General features: G+C 43.8%; 1 protein-coding gene across 1 annotated transcript in view; it reads right to left on the bottom strand.

Annotated features, from left to right (window-relative positions):
- Positions 1-24,110, bottom strand: part of LOC141063248 (gastrula zinc finger protein XlCGF66.1-like) — an 815,244-nt gene that overhangs the window by 10,114 nt on the left and 781,020 nt on the right. The window lies entirely within an intron of this gene.

The raw sequence follows: 24,110 nt of genomic DNA, 5'->3' as shown, positions 1-24,110 counted from the left end.
GATGTTTTGGTCACTTTTGAATGTTGGCTGTGCCTTCACACTCGTGGTAGCATGAGACAGACTCTACAACCCACACAAGTGGCTCAGGTAGTGCAGCTCATCCAGGATGGCACATCAATGTGAGCTGTGACAAGGTTTGCTGTGTCTGCCAGCGTAGTGTCCATAGGCTGGAGTCGCTACCAGGAGACAGGCCAGTCCTCCAGGAGATGTGGAGGGAGCCGTATGAGAGCAACAACCCAGCAGCAGGACCGCTACCTCAACCTTTGCGCAAGGAGGAACAGGAGGAGCACTGCCAGAGCCCTGCAAAATGATCTTCAGCAGGCCACAAATGTTCATGTGTCTGCACAAACGGTTAGAAACTGACTCCATGAAGATGGTCTGAGGGCCCGACGTCCACAGATGGGGGTTGTGCTCACAGCCTAACACCGCACAGGACGCTTCGCATTTGCCACAGAACACCAGGATTGGAGACGCCGTGGAGAGCGATCTGCGATCTGCTGCCTGCAACATCCTTCAGCATGACCGGTTTGGCAGTGGGTCATGTTGTGAGTTCATTTTCCCCTTCACCATTGAGGTCTGATGAACTCCCTCTTCTGGTGAAGGAAGGTAGTGAGGCTGATTACCAAACACCTGGGCAGGATGATGATGACTGGGTGACTGGAATTACTGACTGGATATAAGGCAGCCGACGCCCTTCTGCCTTGCTGGTGATCTCTCTGAGGGATTCTAGGAGACCAGTCTGATTCCTGCTCCTCAAAAGCTAAGTTTTCTGCTCTACCTTTTGCATTTGTGTTTTGGTTTTGTTTTGCATTGTTTTCTTGATTTCTGCCATTCCCTGCTGGGGTGAGCTGAATTCCTTTTTGCTCTGTCTTCAGAAAATACCTGAGTACTGATATAGTCTTTTTGAAGCCTAGCGTCTTCAGGGCTTTTTTCCCTATCAGTCTGTTGGCTCTTGTTTTGATAGGGTTTTTGGCGGATTACAGACAGCAGCTTTTCTATCCTGTCCTATCTAGTTAGCTTGGGCCCCATCATTTGCTCAGCCTATCTTTCTATCTGTGTGAGTGTTTTTTCATCTTGCTTCACCGTCATTATATGTTGGGGGCTGCCTATTGCTGCCTATTGCTTTGGGGTCTGCTTTGGGGCAGTTTAGATTTCCCTTTCTGTCTTTAGGCTATGTAGTTCTCTGGCTGTGATCGAGGGGTCTAGGGCACCGTAGGAACCCCCCACGGCTACTGCTAGTTGTTGTTGATAGGTTCAGGGGTCTGCAATCCGATAGCTGCCAACTTCTCTGGTTTTCTGGACTTAGCTAGTATTTCTGTTTTTGCTTCCTACGGTGACTCATTTCATAACAGGGTCAGTAATGGTGCGGGGTGGCATTTCTTTGGAGGGCCGCACGATGTTGGGCTGTGAGCACAACCCCCATGGAGACACAATTGTGCCTTTACCTGGAGATAAATTCCCAGTGGGGGCAATTTCCAAAATGCAATAACTTAAGTGGGGAATTCAGCTCTTTTCACACTTAAGGGATCTGTATATGGAGTCTACAAACTACAGTGGGGAAAATAAGGATTTGTTATGCTGCTAATTTTGGGGCTAAAGTCACATTTTTGTGAGGAAAAAAAGTAAAATTGTCATTCTTTCCTTCCACATTGCTTAAATTCCTGTCACACTATCCGAATTCAGATATTGTCCTGTCAAAAAGGAGAATACAGGGAGCGAAAGGGTTAATAGGACTCACAGGAAGAACCGGCCCAGAAAGCAGAAGATCCAGGAGTGTCCGCCACATATATGACTGCTCTGTGCACAGGACCTGTGATGAGGTCACAGGAGGGGAGGAGTCAGGGGTCACATGATCAGGGGCCTCAGTGTGTGCAGGACTCAGTGTGCTGGAGCGCTCCCGATAATCAGCTGCGTGTGTCGCGCTGTGTGATAGTCACAGCACCTGCATGGAGGGCGACACATGCAGCTGATTATCGGGAGCGCTCCAGGGATCCGGGGTCCCGATGCAGCTATTCGGTAAGCGATATTAGCCAATAACAACTTCTCCGACGATATTCGCTCATCTCTAGTAATAACAGCTCACAGAAATTCACCAAACTTTTCATTAAATTTAATAGTAAGACCCTATTAAATATTGAGCACCAGCGGGACGAAGCATTGACAGCGGCATGTAAAAGTGTGGGCGCCCCAGGTCAAAATGACCGTTATTGTGAGCAGTAGTAAGATGAAGATGAAATGATCTCTAAAAGGCCGAACCTCTAAGATGACACATGGCCTTTGTATTTTAGGCAAAAATAATAATAAAAATATATATAGAGACTTTTTGACAATTTCATAATTGCAAAAAGGAAAAAGGGCGATGCAAAACTTTGGGCACCTTTAGAGATTTGTGTACTGAGATAATTTTGATCAAGATTTCACACCTTAATTAGCTTGTTAGGGTTATGGTGAGATCACATGGTGACCAGGACCTACAGTCTGAGGAAATAGCTAAAAAGCCTTCACTAGACCCCTGTACAGCTGTATAATGAGACCCAGGCTTTATAGTGAAGGGGCAGGAGTGAGGGCCTGTTCCCAGGAGCTACAGTCTGAGGAAAGGGCTAAAAAGCCTTCACTAGACCCCTGTACAGCTGTATAATGAGGCCCAGGCTTTATAGTGAAGGGACAGGAGTGAGGGCCTGTTCCCAGGAGCTACAGTCTGAGGAAAGGGCTAAAAAGCCTTCACTAGACCCCTGCACAGCTGTGTAATGAGGCCCAGGCTTTATAGTGAAGGGACAGAAGTGAGGGCCTGTTCCCAGGAGCTACAGTCTGAGGAAAGGGCTAAAAAGCCTTCACTAGACTCCTGTACAGCTGTATAATGAGGCCCAGGCTTTATAGTGAAGGGACAAGAGTGAGAGCCTGTGCCCAGGAGCTACAGTCTGAGGAAAGGGCTAAAAAGCCTTCACTAGACCCCTGCACAGCTGTATAATGAGGCCCAGGCTTTATAGTGAAGGGACAGGAGTGAGGGCCTGTTCCCAGGAGCTACAGACTGAGAAAAGGGATAAAAAGCCTTTACTAGACCCCTGTACAGCTGTATAATGAGGCCAAGGCTTTATAGTGAAGGGACAGGAGTGAGGGTCTGTTCCCAGGAGCTACAGACTGAGGAAAGGGCTAAAAAGCCTTCACTAGACCCCTGTACAGCTGTATAATGAGGCCCAGGCTTTATAGTGAAGGGACAGGAGTGAGGGCCTGTTCCCAGGAGCTAGAGTGTGAGGAAGGGGCTAAAAAGCCTTCACTAGACCCCTGTACGGCTGTATAATGAGGCCCAGGCTTTATAGTGAAGGGACAGAAGTGAGGGCCTGTTCCCAGGAGCTACAGTCTGAGGAAAGGGCTAAAAAGCCTTCACTAGACCCCTGTACAGCTGTATAATGAGGCCCAGGCTTTATAGTGAAGGGACAGGAGTGAGGGCCTGTTCCCAGGAGCTACAGTCTGAGGAAAGGTCTAAAAAGCCTTCACTAGACCCCTGTACAGCTGTATAATGAGGCCCAGGCTTTATAGTGAAGGGACAGGAGTGAGGGCCTGTTCCCAGGAGCTACAGACTGAGGAAAGGGCTAAAAAGCCTTCACTAGACCCCTGTACAGCTGTATAATGAGGCCCAGGCTTTATAGTGAAGGGACAGGAGTGAGGGCCTGTTCCCAGGAGCTACAGTCTGAGGAAAGGGCTAAAAAGCCTTCACTAGACCCCTGTACAGCTGTATAATGAGGCCCAGGCTTTATAGTGAAGGGACAGGAATGAGGGCCTGTGCCCAGGAGCTACAGTCTGAGGAAAGAGCTAAAAAGCCTTCACTAGACCCCTGTACAGCTGTATAATGAGGCCCAGGCTTTATAGTGAAGGGACAGGAGTGAGGGCCTGTTCCCAGGAGCTAGAGTGTGAGGAAGGGGCTAAAAAGCCTTCACTAGACCCCTGTACGGCTGTATAATGAGGCCCAGGCTTTATAGTGAAGGGACAGAAGTGAGGGCCTGTTCCCAGGAGCTACAGTCTGAGGAAAGGGCTAAAAAGCCTTCACTAGACCCCTGTACAGCTGTATAATGAGGCCCAGGCTTTATAGTGAAGGGACAGGAGTGAGGGCCTGTTCCCAGGAGCTACAGTCTGAGGAAAGGTCTAAAAAGCCTTCACTAGACCCCTGTACAGCTATATAATGAGGCCCAGGCTTTATAGTGAAGGGACAGGAGTGAGGGCCTGTTCCCAGGAGCTACAGACTGAGGAAAGGGCTAAAAAGCCTTCACTAGACCCCTGTACAGCTGTATAATGAGGCCCAGGCTTTATAGTGAAGGGACAGGAGTGAGGGCCTGTTCCCAGGAGCTACAGTCTGAGGAAAGGGCTAAAAAGCCTTCACTAGACCCCTGTACAGCTGTATAATGAGGCCCAGGCTTTATAGTGAAGGGACAGGAGTGAGGGCCTGTTCCCAGGAGCTACAGACTGAGGAAAGGGCTAAAAAGCCTTCACTAAACCCATGTACAGCTGTATAATGAGGCCCAGGCTTTATAGTGAAGGGACAGGAGTGAGGGCCTGTTCCCAGGAGCTACAGTCTAAGGAAAGGGCTAAAAAGCCTTCACTAGACCCCTGTACATCTGTATAATGAGGCCCAGGCTTTATAGTGAAGGGACAGGAGTGAGGGCCTGTTCCCAGGAGCTACAGTCTGAGGAAAGGGCTAAAAAGCCTTCACTAGACCCCTGTACAGCTGTATAATGAGGCCCAGGCTTTATAGTGAAGGGACAGGAGGGAGAAAAGTGGGGAAAGGAGCCAGAAGAGCCGGACTGCCCATCACTAACCTGCAGAGCCGCACTCCACATATATGGCTGCTCTGTGCACAGGACCTGTGATGAGGTCACAGGAGGGGAGGAGTCAGGGGTCACATGATCTCCGGAGTGAAGACGCTCCATGGAGACTTCTCCTCAGTCAGTGACATTCCCGCCATTATTCTCCCCTCACTACTGGCACAATTACCCCGCGCCGCCTTTTCTACACAGTGTTATGTGTGGAATGTAACGTGTGATTTCTCTGGAGGGAAATAGACCCCACACATGAGGGAATTATCACCAGATACCGGCCGTCTACTATATGGCAGCATATGATTGTGCTATCGACTCCACACCAGGAGCTAAAATGCCAAAATCTCGGTTATTCCCCCCTTCCAGAGTCCGGCTGAGGCTCATATACGGCCATGCTCCTCTCCAGTCACCGTGGGGGGTTTGGTAGAAGGATGGAGGGTTGTGCCTGTGAGTCACGGTTCACCTTCCCTATCCTTTACCCCTTATACCTGACCTGTTTATCCAATTATCTGGAGCTAAATGGTTTTACAAACTTACCATGAGAGGGGAATATAACCTTATAAGTGTACGTCAGGGGGACGAATGGAAGACCGCATTCAATACACCTGAGGGGCAGATATAAAATCTGATGCTGCCATTCGGGGTAACCAATGCTCCGGCAGTCTGTGAAAATGTCATTAATTATATTTTTTTCTCACCGATTGGTAGATTTGTGGTAATTTTCCTGGATGATATAGTGAGTTACTCCCGTCCTCTGGAGGAGCATGCTGAGCATGTCAGACAGGTTCTCCAGGTTCTACGTGACAACTATTTATTTGCTAACCTGGAGAAATGTCAATTTGTGGTCCAGCAGGTCCAGTTCTCAGGACATTTGGCTTCTGCATTGGGGGTTCAGATAGACCCCGTTACAGTCCCAGCAGTCCCTTCATTGGTTTGGACTATAAGCCGCATTAGACTATAAGACGCACCCCAAATTTTCAGAAGGATAATAGGGCAAAAGGTAATGTGTCAAATGGGGGTCTGTCCCACAGTCTGAATTCAGTAAACCCGGGGGGGGTCGGCAGCGCTGGTGGAGCCGGGTCACAGGAGGTGTGCGGTAATCCGGCGATGATCTGACTTATCCCAGGCTGGTGCAGCAGGAGCCTCTGTAACATCTGTAATCTCACTGAGGCCATTTGGAGTAAGGGGGTTTAGTTTATAAATCCAGAAGATTTCTTCCCGATGTAGTTGTCCAATGCGATTCTGATCCTGTGGGGGAATCTCCTCTGTGGGGAATGTTCTCAGTGGTGTGGAATCTTTCTTGTGTTTGATGGTGCAGTGACGTGAAAGCCCATGTTGGAGAAAACCCTATGGAATATTGGAACGGTGTGAGTTCAGCCTTTTGTGGAGGGGTCGGGTCGTCCTTCCCACATATAATTTCTGGTATGAGCATATAATCACGTATGTAACATAACTGGTGGAACATGACATGGGAGTTTTGATCAGGAAAATTTCACCAGTAGAAATAAGGGTGAATTCAGAGAGACCATGGCAGATCGAGTCACAACAGAGGCAAGTTTTCAGATTGCATGTAATGATTTTATTCGGGAGACAGGTGATTTTTAGCAAATCTTCCTCCTTTTTTATGTTTCTTGGTGCTAGGACATTTTTCAATGATGGAGGTCTTCAAAATGTCAAAAAGGGATTGCTGGGTAATGTTTTTCCCACTCCGGCTGTCTGACATGCTCATGATGCTCCTGCAGAGGACGTGAGTAAATCAATATATCATCCAGGTAAACTACCGCAAATCTACCCATCGGGGAGAAAAAAAATGAAATATTTAAAGACTGCCGGAGCATTGTTTAATCTGAATGGCATCACCCAATTTTCAGTATGCCCCTCCGGTGTATTGAATGCGGCCTCCCATTCATCACCATTGTGTATACGTATAAGAGTAATCATAAGAAATTGAAAGATTTGTCACCCAGATCCTTCTTGCAATTTTATTCCATGGTGAAACGTGACATCAGACCATATTAGAGTGCGGCGTGCAGGTAGCAGGGAGCTATACAGATGAGAGAGCCTGACGGACTACGGCCGTTTCGCACTTGCTTAGCACTTCTACCGGTCCATGCTTGTCAGGGGGTTACACCACTTCCTCTTAACAAGGGTTAGGGAATGGTTAACTGAGAAGTGCAAAACATTTATAGTGAGTACAGTGAAATGATTAATATAAAAAATGTAAAGAAATATAACATAGATCACAGCCACACAGACATATTCAATGTATCACTGAGGCCAAGGGGAACTTGTGCAGCAATCCACAATCCACGCTGCTTCTCTTGTTAGTAGTAATCTATTCTGGTCACCGCCTTGTACAGGATAATCAGCGGGCTCAATTCCTGCAGATCTCAGCACATTGGGGTCTGCATTATGGACCTCTCTTATATCATTAATGTCACAGATCCTTTTCCTGTGTAACTGAATGGAAATGTTCTCTGAGCCTGATGTGCCGCGGTCTAATAGTCTGGGCAATATAATAATCGTCCTGGGCAGTATATGACATAAAGCACTTGCTCTGTGCGGCCCGTGATTAGTTTATCTACCGTCATCGCCCCGATCCTCAGATTTCTCCTGTAAGATGGAGATGACAGAAGGAGCAATCCCCACAATGGAAATGGCCTCTTGGACGTCTTCCATGTAACCAGGTGACTTTATTGTTCTTCTCCTGGAATCTTTCCTGTAGCGATAAGTCATCTAAGTCACCGCTTCTTCTAGAAGAAATCGAGGGTTGTTCTTTGCTGCTACGGCTAAATCTTTACCTCCTCACAAATGCCAATTCCTTTTTATCGCTGATTTTATTACATTCATATTGGGATTAGGTGTAAAAGTAACAATAAACCTTTTATTATCTCGTCCTTCTTTCTGCTCTTCCTCCTGGATCTTGTAACTAGACCCACATGGGTTCCTCCATCGCTCTAGCACAGTGTAATAATGTTGGCGGATAACCTCTGTGTAATAAGTCGTCTGTCAGGTCATTCGCTTGTTGTAGGAAACCTTCTTCTCTACTATTCATTGTTCTCAGCCTCAGATACTGGCTGTATGGTCGGCCTCTGTTAGTATGTTCCAGGTGCGCATTATTAGAATGGAGGGACATATTGGTGGCTGCAGGTTTTTATAGGTGCTGGTTATTATTCTACCATCCACTATTTTATTATTCACATCTGAGAAATCTAAGTTATTCTGTCCAAATTGTGAATAAATCTCATATTAACCTTATTCTCCTCATTCAGATACTTAATGAAATCATTAACCCCTTTCTGTCCCAGCCCACACCAGAAACACATCATCCACATACCGGTGGTCCGCACGGAGGTGTCAGGTGGGTTTTACACTATAAATATATTTATTTTCAAAGTCTGGCAAGAACAAATTAGCGAATCTGCGATCATCTGGTGTCCCCATCGCTGTCCCCGTCATCTGGGTGGACCAGCTGCTCCCAAAGAGAAGGCCTTATGGGACAATATAACATTCAGGCTTTCCAGGATGAATCCAATATAGTCATCTGTTTCAGCAGTTTTTTCCATAGATTGTTTATTGCTTCCAGTCCTGTGATTTGTGGAATTCGTGCGTACAAGCTCCCGACGTCGATCAAAGCCAATTTATAACCCTCCTGCCAATCTATACCGGACACAGTTCTCTATAAATCTCCGGTGTCCTTGATGTGAGCAGGTGCTATTCTCAGTAATGGTCTCAGACACCGGTCTATAAATGTAGATAAAGATTCTGTTACTGATCCGACCCCGCACACTATCGGGCGGCCTGGTGGGGGCGCTGCGTCTTTGTGGACTTTAGGAATATAACACCAATGCGGCTTGTGTGGAAATTCAGGGAAGAGTTTCTCTGATATTAGACAATCGTCCCTTCTCTATGTGAAATCTCAGAGAAGATCTTAGTTGTTCCTTCTCGTTATTTGTGGGATCAGCGCTTGTTTTTCTCTGTGCTGCTCTCTGATCGCTGTCTTTCTGCTCCTTACTATATCGTCCATTGCTACTAACACTACATTATTGCCTTTATCGGCTTCTCTAATAACAGGATCTTGGCAGTTTTTATCTCCTTCAGTGCTCGCTGTTCTTTTCTGTTACATTATCTGTTGTTTTTGTACAGCACTGCCTGTGTGTCTTTTACCCCTCTGTAAAAAAACATAAAAACAATTAACCCGATCAGTAAACACCGGAAATAGGAAACATTGAGAATGACAAAATTACGTATTTATGGATGGCACAATTCCACAAAAAATGCTGTAACGAGCGATCACAATTATACTAATAAAAACGTTATCTCGTCCTGCAGAAAATAATCCATCATACAGCTCCACCGGAGGAAAATAACAATGTTACGGGTCTCGGAAAATGGAGGAACTGCTCCAAAAATGTTTCTTTCCAAACCTCAGATTTTTTTTCTCCACTAAAAGAATAATAAAAACTGGACATGTTCGGTGTCGCCGTAATCATAGTGATGAGGAGAATCATATTACATGGTCAATTTTACCACAAAATGTACAAAAACAATTCACAATAAACAATGTCAGAATTGCTTTTTTCTCGATTTCACCGCACTTGGAATTTTTCCCTCGTTTTTGAGTGCACTATGTGGTAAAATTAAGGGAGTCATTGAAAAGTACAACTCGCCCCGCAAACATCAAGCCTCATATGTCTATGTGGCCAGAGAGATAAAGAGTTATGGCTCTGGGAAGAAGGGAAGGAAAAAATAGAAACAAAAAAGAAAATGGGCCGCAGCATGAAGGGGTTAATTGCGCCTTTCTGCCACTTACAGGGAAAGTTAGAAATCAGTTGTGTCAGGTCAGCGTTATGTTCATGGCTTCTGATTTAGAGGAGTTGACTATAAAACACATACCTGTGATTCCAGCTTCCTCCGTGTCTCTGGCACCGATAGGGTCCTGGTTACCAATAGGGGGCGACTGGGAAAAGATCTGGTCACTAGGGATGGGCGAACCCGAACTGTAAAGTTCCGACCCTGTACCAAACATATACTGCTCGGTCATAAGGTCCTGAACATGGGTTTCCATGGGAAACTCGTGTTTTATTGTTCAGGTCCAAAGCCTGTAATAGCATAAAATTAATAATAAACATTATCCTTATACTTACCTGTCCAGTGACGCGTCCTCCCATCCCGCTGTCTCCCGGCCGTAATTGCTTCCGAGGCCGCGCATTACCTTCCGGCGGTATTCACTGCACTTGGCAGACTTCGGCTTTTTCCGGAAGTGTTCGTGCGGTGACGTCAGAGTTCATCCCAGTTCATGGGTCGAGCCGTGAACTGGGGTGAACCCTAACGTCACCACACGAACGCCACCGACGCCGACCAAAAATTGCCGAATGGTGGAGTAAATAACCCGGAAGTTAATGAGCGGCCCCAGAAGTAGATGGGCCGGGAGACAGCGGGACGGGAGGATATGTCGCTGGACCAGTAATTATAATTATAATGTTTATTATTAATTTTATGCTTTGTTTTACAGCCCCCCGCCCCATCCCATATCTGTAAAGTCCAAGCTCGGGGTTCGGATGCATGTTCGCGTCATCTCCGGCCCCGAGCTTGAACTTTACAAAAAACTCGGGTGAACCCACCGATCCCGATCATCTGGGGTTTGCCCATCACTACTGGTCACAATTAGAAACTTTTTCTCTGACCTCAATGTGTCTTATTTGTTTCTTATTTCCCCATAATACAACGGTCACAAGATCGCCGATCTGCACTTTACTCTCCGATGGTGACGATCCTCTAGACATCCGGACAGTCAGGAGCATTGGACCCCATCTGTGTCTCCCCACTATTCTAACAATGGACGCTCTCTCCGCCATCATTTCCTCCTCTATACGGTTATTACGGGGAATGACGCTGTGATGACTTCTCTTCTGGGAGAGACACAGATCACAGGTGACTAATATTGCAGTGTGAATAGACACTTATATTTCCGGTATTTTTCTGCCCTTACATTGTGGGTTATGAGGTGTTTGGGGCTTGTTTTTTGTTCCGCCCTTTTCCTTTGTTGTTATCTTTCCGGTTGGTAATTGGGATTCTAATATAAGCCCATATATCCCGGGAAGTGTCAGGTGCTGGGATCTCATTATATTATTAATAACAATTTCATTCCCGATTATTCCCGTCATTTATTGCTCGTTACATTCTCTCTATATAATAACAGATTCCTCTTTGTTACACGTCCTAATACTGATCATTTATATCTCTATACTGTAGAGGAAACATTTCTAGGAGTGTATACACTTCACCACAAACACTTCCCATAGATTTTATTATCACTGTTATTAAGCTGCTTTTCTCTTTATATCTTTACCATATCACTGTTTATTCTCTTTTCTTACCCGTTGCACAGTTGCACTCTCACTGGTCACTTGGTGGGGTCACATTTGGCTCTTTTCACCTGCATTGTTTTGTTTCCGGACCCCCCTCACTATCACTTTACCTGATTGATCGCTACCAGATGGCTCTATGCAGCATTATCCATCTTGGTCTTACCAACAGGTTTTCATCCTGAACCTCCTGCTTCACTGGGGAAGATGTGACCGGGGAACAGCCCCAATTCCTTTAGGAACACTCCCACTTTACCCCAGAGTTACCCCCCTTGCCTGGATTCTTGCAGGACCTTGGTGTGTTGGAAACACTTATCCGTACCCTCTGAGGAAGCTGACGGGGCGAAACGCCCGTAAGAGGGAATAGTGGTGAATCTGCCATCTTTCTCTGTACACTCCCGGCATGTCATCTGTAGGATCTGTAATCTCCATCTCTTGTTAGGATGGTTCCTCCTTTACACTATATGGGCTGTGCTGTATTCCTGGGATATCCCATATAGCACTGGCTGCACTTTATATCTCCTATCTGTACTCCAGGGATGTAATGCGCTGTCAGCTCTTTATTCTCTCACTATTTATACCCTTTGCTCTGTGTCCTCTCATTATATAAGCTATTCATCTATAAGTGCACAGGATCTATTCCCCTTATACACTGATATCCAGTGATAGATCTACAATCCGGTTACATATATCTATGTATGGATTTATCTTACACTCAATAAATTCGGTGCACTTATCTCATCCCCACCTTGATAGTGACGCTCTCTTAGGATACATGTTACTCTATGATGGCACTTTTGCACATGGCCACTAGATGGCGCTACAACATCTGACATTTGCCTGAATTTTTTTATTATATTTTCTTGTGGTAACTCTATACTATAACATTAGAAGCTGTGTATTTCTGTAATTATTTGTATGTATACATGATTGATTACCACTTCTGTCTCTGTAAAAACAATCCCCTTTAACCCCTTTCTGACATTGGGTGTAAATGTACTTCCTCCCTTTGATGTGGGCTCCGGCGGTGAGATCACATCTTTTCCGGCACATGTCAGCTGTTTTGAACAGCTGCCATTTGCCCCTAACAGCCTCTGACAGTGGCATTTAATGCGCACTTCCAGCAAGCACCGGAAATCCCACCCATCAGTGACCCCGTCACAGGATCATGGGTCACCGATGGGTTGGCATGACAACCAGAGGTCTCCAGCAGACCTCTATGCTTGTCACTTCTGGGATGCTATGAGCGCCGCCCACTAAACAAAACCGAATGGACCAGTGATCGTCCCAACGAACTCCCGCTCTCCTTTTAACATGGGCAAAACGGTACTCAGACAACACAGGGTGAGGGTAACACAGTGTGGGCAATGCTTTATTGAACCACAAAACAGGCAGATAACACATGGAACAGTCCCAGCTTAATACTCAAGATGGGGCACATTACATAGTAACATAGTTTTGAAGGCTGAAGGAAGACCTTATGTCCATCTAGTTCAGCCTATTTTTAGTGCAGCTGTTCTGCATTGTTGATCCTGGGGAAGGCAAAAAACCCACAGAGTAGAAGACAATTTTCTCCATAGGGAAAAAAAATTCCTTCCCCTAAGCTGGGTCAACCATCTGCCTATAATATTCTGTTATTCGTAACCTTCTATACTGATACTCACAAGAAAAGCATCCATTCCTTTCTTACATTCATTCAGTGAGTTGGCCATCACCACTTCCTCAGGAAGAGAATTCCAGAGCCTCACTGCTCTTACCGTGAAGAACCCTCTTCTATGCTGGTGCAGAAATTGTCTTTCCTCCAAACGAAGAGAATGCCCTCTTGTTCTTGTCACAGTCCTTGGTACAAACAGTTCTTTGGAGAGATCTCTGTATTGCCCTCTGATATACTTGTACATATATATTAATCTCCCCTAAGACTTCTCTTTTCTAGAGTAAATAGACCTAATTTTGATAACCTTTCTGGGTATTGTAGTGAACCAACTCCATTTATCATTTTAGTAGCCCGCCTTTGAACCCTTTCAAGTTCAGTAATGTCTTTCTTGAGCACCGGCGTCCAAAATTGCACACAATACTCCAAGTGTGGTCTGACGAGTGATTTGTACAGAGGGAGAATTATGTTTTCATCTCGTGTCCCCAGACCTCTTCTAATGCATCCCATGACCCTATTTGCTTTGGTGGCAGCTGCCTGACACTGGGCACTCCAATTTAGCTTCTTATTGACTGAGATGCCTAAGTCTTTTTCCATGTCTGATTTCCCCAGCAGTTTCCCATTTAGTAAGTAATTGTAGCATCTGTTTCTCCTTCCCATGTGCATAACCTTACACTTATCTGTGTTAAACCTCATTTGCCATTTTTCAGCCCGATTCTCCAATTTACTCAAATCTGTCTGTAGTTGCAAACTGTCCTCCTTTATGTTAACTGCCTTACATAGTTTTGTATCATCTGCAAAAACTGATATTTTACTGTGTAAGCCATCCACTAGATCATTAATAAATATATTACATAGTAGGGGGCCCAATACAGACCCCTGTGGTCCCCCACTAGTAACCCTGGCCCAATCTGAGGATGCCCCATTAATAACCACTCTTTGTTTTCTATCACTAAGCCAGCTACCTACCCATCTACACACATTTTCCCCTAGCCCAAGCTTTCTCCTCTTACTTACCAATCTTTTATGTGGGACAGTGTCACATGCTTTAGAGAAGTCGAGATAAATGACATCCAATGATTCTCCTGGGTCCATTTGAGAGCTTACATCCTCATAGAAGCTGATCAGGTTAGTCTGACAGGAGCGATCCTTCATAACTCCATGTTGACATGGAGTTAAACATTTATTAACATTGAGATATTCCATAACGGTATCCCTTAGAAACCCTTCAAAAATTTTACCCACAACAGATGTTAAGCTTACCGGCCTATAATTTTCAGGTTCCCTTTTACACCCCTTTTTGAATATTGGTACCACATTTGCTTGCCGCCAATCAAAAGGAACAGACCCTGTTTCTATAGAGTCTTTAAATATAAGGAATAGAGGCCTGTCTATCACATTACTTAACTCCCTTAATACCCGAGGGTGAATGCCATCAGGGCCTGGTGATTTGTCCATTTTAATCTTACTAAGGCGGTTCTGCACTTCTTCCTGGGTTAGGCAGGTAATACTTAATGGGGAGTTTACATTATCACTCTGCGTTTCCCCTGGCAAATCCTTTTCCTGTGTGAACACTGTGGAGAAAAAAGTATTTAAAACATTTGCTTTTCCCACATCGCTCTCTATGATTTCACCCTCATTATTCTTTAAAGGGCCGACACCATCAATTTTAATCTTTTTACTGTTTATATCATTAAAGAATAGTTTGGGTTTGTTTTACTTTCCTTAGCAATGAGTCTCTCAGTTTCCACTTTGCTAAATGTATTTGTTTTTTTTTTACACATTTTATTTTTTCTCTATAACTTTTTAACGCTTCTTCATTGCCTTCTTGTTTTAGCTTCCTAAATGCCTTGTTCTTGTTCTTTATTGCCCTTTTTACATCCTTATTTAGCCACATTGGTGTTCTCCTGTTCCTAGCCCTTTTATTTCTGTACGGTATGGCTAGCTCGCAGTGGGGGTGTAAAACTGATTTAAATATTTCCCATTTATTTTCTGTGCTCCTATTTTTGAGGACATTGTCCCAATCAATTCGGCGAAGGTCCTCTGTAAGCTGATCAAACTTTGCTTTCCTGAAATTCAGCGTTTTTTGTAACCCCCTTCCAGGGCACCTTACTGAAGGACAAGTGGAATTGTATTGTATTGTGGTCACTGTTCCCTCGGTGCCATCGACTCGCACTTCTGTTATTCTATCTGGCCTGTGGCTTAACATTAAGTCCAGAAGGGCTGTCCCTCTAGTTGGGCCCTGCACAAGTGGTGACAGAGAATTATCTTTGGTCACTGACAGAAATTGGTTTCCTTTCTGAGATACGCAGGTTTCAGTTTCCCAGTCTATGTCGGGGTAGTTGAAGTCCCCCATAATAATCACCTCATTGGGATTTGCTGCTTTGTCTATTTGTTTCAATAATAAATTCTCAGTGGTTTCTGTTATATTTGGTGGCTTATAACAAACCCCTATGAGGATTTTATTACTTTTCTCTCCTTGTATCTCCACCCATAGAGACTCCACCTCTTCATTTCCCTCTTGTATATCTTCTCTTAGTGTGGGCTTTAAAGTGGACATTATATATAGACAGTCTCACCCTTCCACTGACCCGCCAGGATAATAGCTGCTGTGACTTCAGAACTTCCAGGGTCGCTAGCCCATCTGTGGCACCCACACACACACAGAGGAGGTAATGTCAAGCATAGGAAGATGACAGTCCATACAAGGCTATTTGATCCAAGGATCACAACCTGGCTTCATCTTCCAGGGTCGACTACTCCACCTGTGGCATGCACAGAGAGGAGGTAACAATAAGTGTAGGAAGATGACAGTCCATTGAGTCCATACAAGGTACAAGGCCAGTTGATCCAAAGACCACAATCTGGCTGCTCCAAACGTAACCATGGTTCAGTGATGGTGTTATGAATGAGTCACCGAAGGAGGAAAAAACAAAAATGCAAGCTAAGTCCAGAAAACCAGAGAGGTTGGTAGCTAGCAGATTGCAGACCCCTGATCCTATTCACAACAACTAACAGTAGCCGTGGAGCGTTCCTACGGTGGTCCTAGACGCCTCTTCACAGCTGGAAAACGAAATAAGCCTAAAGAAAGAAAGGGGAAATCTAAACTGCCCCAGAGCAGACCCCAAAGCAATAGACAGCCCCCAACATGTATTGTCGGTGAAAACAGATGAAAACACAAACACAGACAGAAAGACAGGCAGAGCAAATGATGGGGCCCAACTAGATAGGAAAGGACAGAAAAGATGCTGGCTGCAATCCGCAAAAACCCTACCAAAAATGTCCCAACACGTCTGATAGGAAAAACGGCCCTGAAGTCACTAGACTTCAAAATACCTATATCAGCACTCCGATATATTCTGAAGACAGAGCAAAAGAGATTTAACCAATCAGGGACAAAAATGGAAATTCAGCAGAGCCCCAGCCGGGGCTGGCAGAACACAAAACTAAGCACAAAACCAGGGGAAGAGTCTTGAGGAGATCATTTGCATATTCCCAGTGCCTTCTGGGATAAGTGAAGAGTCTCCGCAAGCTCAACGATCACTGGGTTTTGGCCGTTGCAGCTGAAAAGAGGAAATCGGAAAAACCGCGCGCCGATAGAATTTTGGCTCATCTTTAATCGTTTTTAAGAAATCTCAAGATGGAAGAGGCCAGGAGCCATTTGGTGAGCTGCATTTCTTGCTACATGCTCACAGATTTACCAGTGGAAAAGCCAAACTTCACATGCCACAAATGCAAGCTTGTGTCCCTGTTGGAGGAAAAGTTGCAAAATCTCGAAGAGAGGTTAGCTACGTTGACGATCATTAAGGAAGGTGAAGAGTTCTTGGACAGAGCAGAATTATCTCTTCATGTTACAGAAAGAGAAGAAATTCGAAGTGCACCTGAAGAAACAGAGGAATGGAGACATGTGACCCAGAGAAGCAGGAGGATCAGGAGGCAGTCAGCACCCATACTGCTCAGAAACCAGTACCAGGCTCTCACGCAGGAAAACGATGAAGAAATACATCAGGATAAGACTTTGCCAACAAACAGCAACCTTGTACGCCTTCAGAGTCCTCCTGGATGGAGAAAGAAAAATGTTGTGAAGAAGAAACGGAGAGTGGTGGTCATGGGGGATTCCCTGTTGAGAGAAACAGAGGCCGCTATCTGCAGACCGGATATAACTTCAAGAGAAATGTGCTGTCTTCCAGGTGCAAAAATTAAAGATGTGTCTGACAGGATATCAGGACTCTTCAGACCTACAGATGACTACCCATTCCTGCTACTACATGTGGGGACAAATGACACCGCAAGAAATGACCTGGAAACCATCTGCAGAGACTTTGAAGACTTAGGCAAGAAAGTGAAAGAACTGGGAGCACAGGTGGTCTTCTCTTCCATCCTCCCAGTGGATGGCCATGGAACGAGGAGGTGGAATAAGATTCTGCAGGTGAACAACTGGCTACGTCGATGGTGCCGTCAGCAACGATTTGGATTTCTGGATCACGGAGTGAACTACTTATATGATGGACTACTTGCTAGAGATGGGGTGCACCTTACGAAGACTGGAAAGCATGTATTTGGAAGTCACCTTGCTACACTTGTAAGGAGAGCTTTAAACTAGAACAACATGGGAAGGGAAGCAAAAGACCAGAAAAAGCCATACACCTGACAAATGCTATTGAGAACTCTGCTATTAGAAGTGGAAGAACAAAGACGAAAGAATCTAATTAATAAAAATATTGGAGAAAGAGAAACCAATCACAAACTAAAATGTTTCTATACTAATGCACAAAGCATGGGCAACAAACAAGGAGAATTGGAACTACTAACACAGGAAAAGAAATATGATGTCATTGGAATCACTGAAACTTGGTGGGACAATACACATGATTGGAATACAAGACTAGAAGGATACAACTTATTTGCAAGAAACAGACTTGATAAATGAGGAGGGGGTGTCGCATTGTATGTTAGAAACGCGTATATCTGCACAGAGATTGAAGCTTCAGAGACTGGGAGTTCTGTGGAAACTGTTTGGGTAAGAATACAAGGACAGAACAATGGAAAGGACACCATTGTAGGCATTTACTACAGGCCGCCTGTGCAAGCTGAAGATATGGATGAACTCTTTATGCATCAAATGGCCAAGTTCTCCAAAAAATATGACATAGTTGTCATGGGAGATTTCAACTATCCAGACATTTGTTGGGAATCTCTCTCAGGCAAAACTAACAGGTCAAGGAAATTCTTATCCTCTCTTGCTGACAACTTTATCTTCCAAAAGGTAAGGGAGAAAACAAGGGGAACTGCTACCTTGGATCTAATCCTTCTAAACAGGGAGGAAATGGTTGAGGAGGTAAAAGTGGCTGGGACCCTAGGAGGTAGCGACCATGCTATTTTAGAATTTTGGATAACTAGAGGAGGAAGACCTGTGAAGACTCAGACGTCAAGGTTAGATTTCAGAAAGGCAGATTTTAAGGGATTCAGAAAGAGAATTGGAGGGATCCAATGGCTGGATATCCTTAAAGACAAAAATGTCCAGGAAGGATGGGAAATCTTGAAAAATGAAATTCTCAAAGCACAGTTGTTAACAATTCCGAAAAGAGGGAAGAATAGGAAGCATTTAAGGAAACCAGGATGGATGAACACAGAACTTAAGCACATGCTAAAAAGGAAGAAAAAAAAGTTTATAAAATGGAAAGAGGGAGGCATATCTAAAGAAGAATATAATGCTGTCTGCAGAACCTGCAGGGCACAAATCAGATTACTAAAGCTGAAAATGAATTGAGGCTTGCAAGAGATGTCAAAAGCAATAATAAAGGATTTTGGGGATATGTCAAAAGTAAAAGAAAAGTCAAAGATGCTATAGGATTTTTACAGGATGAAAATGATGAAATGGTAAGACAGGATGTTGAGAAGGCTGAACTTTTAAATTCCTATTTTGCATCTGTTTTCTCTCAGAAAGGAAATGTAACATCAACTGTTATTCACTGTCCTATTAAGGGAATAGCAGAATCCAGGATATTTATAAACAGAAAGATAGTGAGGAAACACTTAGCTAACCTAAATGAATTCAAGTCTCCAGGTCCAGATGAATTACACCCCAGAGTACGGAAGGAGATAGCAGAAGAAATTTTTGAACCCCTCTCCATAATCTTTGAAAATTCTTAGAGAACAGGAGAAGTGCCAGAAGACTGGAGAAGAGCAAATGTTGTTCCTATCTTCAAAAAGGGGAAGAAGGTGGACCCAGGCAACTATAGGCCGGTGAGTCTGACTTCTATACCAGGAAAGATCTTTGAACAAATTATTAAACAACATGTATGTCAATACCTGGATAAGAATGAAGTGATTAAACAGAGTCAGCATGGGTTTGTAACTAATAAGTCATGTCAGACTAACTTAATTTCCTTCTATGACGGTATCACTGATTGGGTGGATCAAGGAAATGCTGTAGATATAGTATATCTTGACTTCAGCAAAGCATTTGACAAAGTCTCTCATACAATCCTTATTGAAAAAATGACTAAGTATGGAATGGACAAGGCAACTGTTAGGTGGATTCATAACTGGCTTAGTGATCGGACCCAAAGAGTGGTCGTAAATGGCTGCACATCCAGTTGGAAGAATGTCTCAAGTGGGGTACCACAGGGCTCTGTCCTGGGCCCTGTATTGTTCAACATCTTTATCAACGATTTAGATGAAGGAATTGAGGGCAAACTGATTAAATTTGCTGATGACACAAAGCTAGGAGGGATAGCTAATACTAGAGAAGAGAGAGAGGATTCAAAAAGATTTAAATAAACTGGAGAAGTGGGCAGCAACTAACAGAATGGTTTTTAACAGGGAGAAATGCAAAGTACTACATCTGGGCAATAAAAATGAAAAAAGCATATATAGAATGGGAGGAATAGGGCTAAGTGACAGCACATGTGAAAAAGACTTGGGTATACTAATAGATCACAGACTGAATATGAGTCAACAGTGTGATGCAGCAGCAAAAAAGGCAAATGCAATTCTAGGATGTATTAACAGAAGCATACAGTCTAGATCACGTGAAGTCATTATTTCCCTCTACTCCTCTTTGGTCAGACCCCATCTGGAATATTGTGTCCAGTTTTGGGCACCACATTTTAAAAAAGACATCAACAAACTGGAGCAAGTTCAGAAAAGAGCGACCAGAATGGTGACCGGTCTGCAAACCTTGTCTTATGAGGAAAGATTGCAGGATTTGGGAATGCTTAGTTTGCAAAAGAGAAGACTGAGAGGAGACTTAATAGCTGTCTACAAATATCTAAAGGGCTGTCACATTGTAGAAGGATCAACTTTATTCTCATTTGCACAATGAAAGACTAGAAGCAATGGGATGAAACTGAATGGGAGGAGACACAGATTAGATATTAGAAAAAACTTTTTGACAGTTAGAGTGATCAATGAGTGGAACAGGCTGCCACGAGAAGTGGTGAGTTCTCCTTCAATGGAAGTCTTCAAACAGAGGCTGGACAGACATCTGACTGGGATGATTTAGCGAATCCTGCTTTGAGCAGGGGGTTGGACCAGATGGCCCAGGAGGTCCCTTCCAACTCTACGATTCTATGATTCTATGAAGAAATCAGATAAAATCTCATGGAACAATAACAGAGCAAAACTTAGCTTTAGAACACAGGAACTGAACTGGAGGCCAGAGCTCAGAGCAGAGAAATCACCAGCAACCCTACAGGGCGTCGGCTGCCTTATATCCACTCAGAGATTCCGGATGTCCAATTGCAATCCACCTGTTCAGGTAACAGGCTTCTCCCATCCAAATCAGTTTCACCACCTCCTTTCACCAGCAGAGGGAGTTCATCGGACATTAAAGGTGAATGAGAAAATGAGCTCACAACAGATGGTCAATGGAGCAGATCTGTATTCTTCCAACCGAGGCTGAAAACCCCTAAGTTGTTTCCTATAGAATGATCGATCCATGTCCCTTGTGATGATGTTGTGGCTGCTGTCCTATCTCGTGTCGTTTGGATGTATAGATGTCTTGATGTCTTGGCAGAATCTCTCTGGCTGTTTCTCTCAGTCTCTTTATACAGAGGCATGTAACCTATTTTTAGACTTAACAAGTGTCCCTCATTCAGTATTTACATAAAGGGTAAGAATGGAGATGAGATTATTATAGCATTACTTGATTATTTAAACTATTTGCATAATTTTTCCCTCTCTGCTTTAGAAGTCAACAGACTGGCTGCATAACACAATGCATAATTAGCATATCAGCAAACATCAGTAGTGATTTAAGGATAAGCGCACAATAAAAGTCAGTATTCCAGGCTTACACAAAAAAGTCTGTTTTCTTGACCAACTGGAAATCAACACTTACATTTAACCCCTTCATGACCCAGCCTATTTTGACCTTAATGACCTGGCCATTTTTTGCAATTCTGACCAGTGTCCCTTTATGAGGTAATAACTCAGGAACACTTCAACGGATCTGAGCGATTCTGAGATTGTTTTTTCGTAACATATTGGGCTTCATGTTAGTGGCAAATTTAGGTTGATAATTTTTGCATTTATTTGTGAAAAAATCAGAAATTTGGTAAAAATTTAGAAAATTTCGCAATTTTCACATTTTGAATTTTTATTCTATTAAACCAGAGAGTTATGTGACACAAAGTGGTTACTAAATAACATTTCCCACATGTCTACTTTACATCAGCACAATTTTGGAAACAAATTTTTTTTGTTATGAAGTTATAAGGGTTAAAAGTTGACCAGCGATTTCTCATTTTTACAACAAAATTTACAAAACCATTTTTTTAGGGACCACCTCACATTTGAAGTCACTTTGAGGGGTCTATATGTCAGAAAATACCCAAAAGTGACACCATTCTAAAAACTGCACCCTTCAAGCTACTCAAATCTACATTCTAGAAGATTATTAACCCTTCAGGTGTTTCGCAGGAACTAAAGCAACGTGGAAAGAAAAAATGGACATTTTAATTTTTACAACAAAAATTTTCTTTTAGCATCAATTTTTTCATTTTCACATGGGCAACAGGATAAAATGGATCGTAAAATTTGTTGGGCAATTTCTCCTGAGTACACCGATACCTCATATGTGGTCATAAACCACTGTTTGGGCGCACGGCAGGGCTCAGAAGGGAAGGAGCGCCATTTGGCTTTTGAATGGAAAACATGCTGGAATATTTAGCGGACACCATGTCGCGTTTGGAGAGCCCCTGTGTGCCTAAATATTGGAGCTCCCCCACAAGTGACCCCATTTTGGAAACTAGACCCCCCAAGGAACTTATCTACATGCGTAGTGATCACTTTGAACCCCCAGGTGCTTCACAAATTGATCGGTAAAAAAAAATAAGTACTTTTTTTTCACAAAAATTTTCTTTTAGCCTCAGTTTTTTCATTTTCACATGGGCAACAGGATAAAATTGATCCTAAAATTTGTTGGGCAATTTCTCCTGAATATATTGATACCTCATATGTCATCATAAACCACTGTTTGGGCGCACAACAGGGTCCGTAAGTGAAGGAGCGCTATTTGACTTTTTGAATGGAAGATTAGCTCCAATCGTTATCGGACACCATGTCGCGTTTGGAGATGTGTGCCTAAACAGTGAAAACCCCCACAAGTGACCCCATTTTGGAAACTAGACCCCTTATGGATCTTACCTAGATGTGTAGTGAGCACTTTGAACCTCCAGGTGCTTCACAGAAGTTTATAACGCAGAGCAGTGAAAATAAAAAATCATTTTTTTTCCTCAAAAATGATTTTTTAGCACGTTATTTTTTATTTTCGCAAGGGTAACAGGAGAAATTGGACCACAAAAGTTGTTGTGCAATGTGTTCTGAGTACACTGACACCCCATTTGTGGGGGGAACCACTGTTTGGGTGCACGGCAAGGCTCAGAAGGGAAGGAGCACCATTTGACTTTCTGAAATTAAAATTACCTCTAATCGTTAGCGGACACCATGTCATCTTTGGAGAGCCCCTGTGTGCCTAAACATTGGAGCTCCCCCACAAATAACCCCATTTTGGAAACTAGACCCCCCAAGGAACTTATCTAGATGTGTGGTGAGCACTATGAACCCCCAAGTGCTTCACAGAAGTTTATAATGCAGAGCCGTGAAAACAAAAAATCATTTTTTTTGCTAAAAAAAATGATTTTTAGCCAGCAATTTTTTTTACACAAGGGTAACAGGATAAATTGGACGCCAAAAGTTGTTGTCCAGTTTGTCCTGAGTACGCTGATACCCCATATGTGGGTGGGGACCACTGTTTGGGCACACGTCGTGGCTCGGAAGGGAAGTAGTGGCATTATGAAATGCTGACTTTAATGGAATGGTCTGAGGGCATCATGTTACATTTGCAGAGCCCCTGGTGTGCCTAAACTGTGGAAACCCCCCACAAGTGACCCCATTTTGGAAACTAGACCCCCAAGGAACTTATCTAGATATGTGGTGAGCACTTTGAACCTCCAAGTGCTTCACAAGAGTTTATAACGCAGTGCCGTGAAAATAAAAAATATTTTTTTTAACTCAAAAAATTATTTTTTAGTGCACAATTTTTTATTTTCACAAGGGTACCAGGAGAAACTGGACCCCAAAAGTTGTTGTCCACTTTGTCCTGAGTACGCTGGTACCACATATGTTGGGGTAAACCACTGTTTGGGCACACGTCGGGGCTTGGAAAGGAGGGAGCACCGTTTGACTTTTTGAACGCAAAATTGTCTGGTATCAATGGTTGCACCATGCTGCGATTAGAGACCCCCTGATGTGCCTAAACAGTGGAAACCCCTCAATTCTAACTCCAACCCTAACCCCAACACACCCCTAACCACAACCCTATCCCCAACACATCCCTAACCCTAATCCCAACCCTAACCATAACCCTAACCCCAACACCCCCCTAACCCTATCCGTAACCCTAATTCCAACCCTATCCCTAATTCCAACCCTAACCCTAATTCCAACCCTAACCCTAATTCCACTCTAACCCTAATTCCAACCCTAACCCTAATTCCAACCCTAACCCTATTTCCAACCCTAACCCTATTTCCAACCCTAACCCTCTTTCCAACCCTAACCCTAACCCTCTTTCCAACCCTAACCCTCTTTCCAACCCTAACCCTAACCCTAATATAAAAATAAAAATAATTTCTTTATTTTATTAGTTGATCCTGCCTATGGGGGTGATAAACGGGGGATTTACTTTTCATTCTATTTTGACCACTTTGAGAGTTTATCACAGTGATCAAAATAGAATGAAGGGAAATTTCAGCCGGCGGGCGGACTGCGCAT

This window comes from Dendrobates tinctorius, unplaced genomic scaffold (genome assembly GCF_039654945.1).
Source record: "Dendrobates tinctorius isolate UK_male_01 unplaced genomic scaffold, ASM3965494v1 ptg000249l, whole genome shotgun sequence".
Lineage (NCBI taxonomy): Eukaryota > Metazoa > Chordata > Amphibia > Anura > Dendrobatidae > Dendrobates > Dendrobates tinctorius.
The sequence above is the reverse complement of the archived record's forward strand: the minus strand, read 5'-3'. Positions and strand labels throughout refer to the sequence as shown.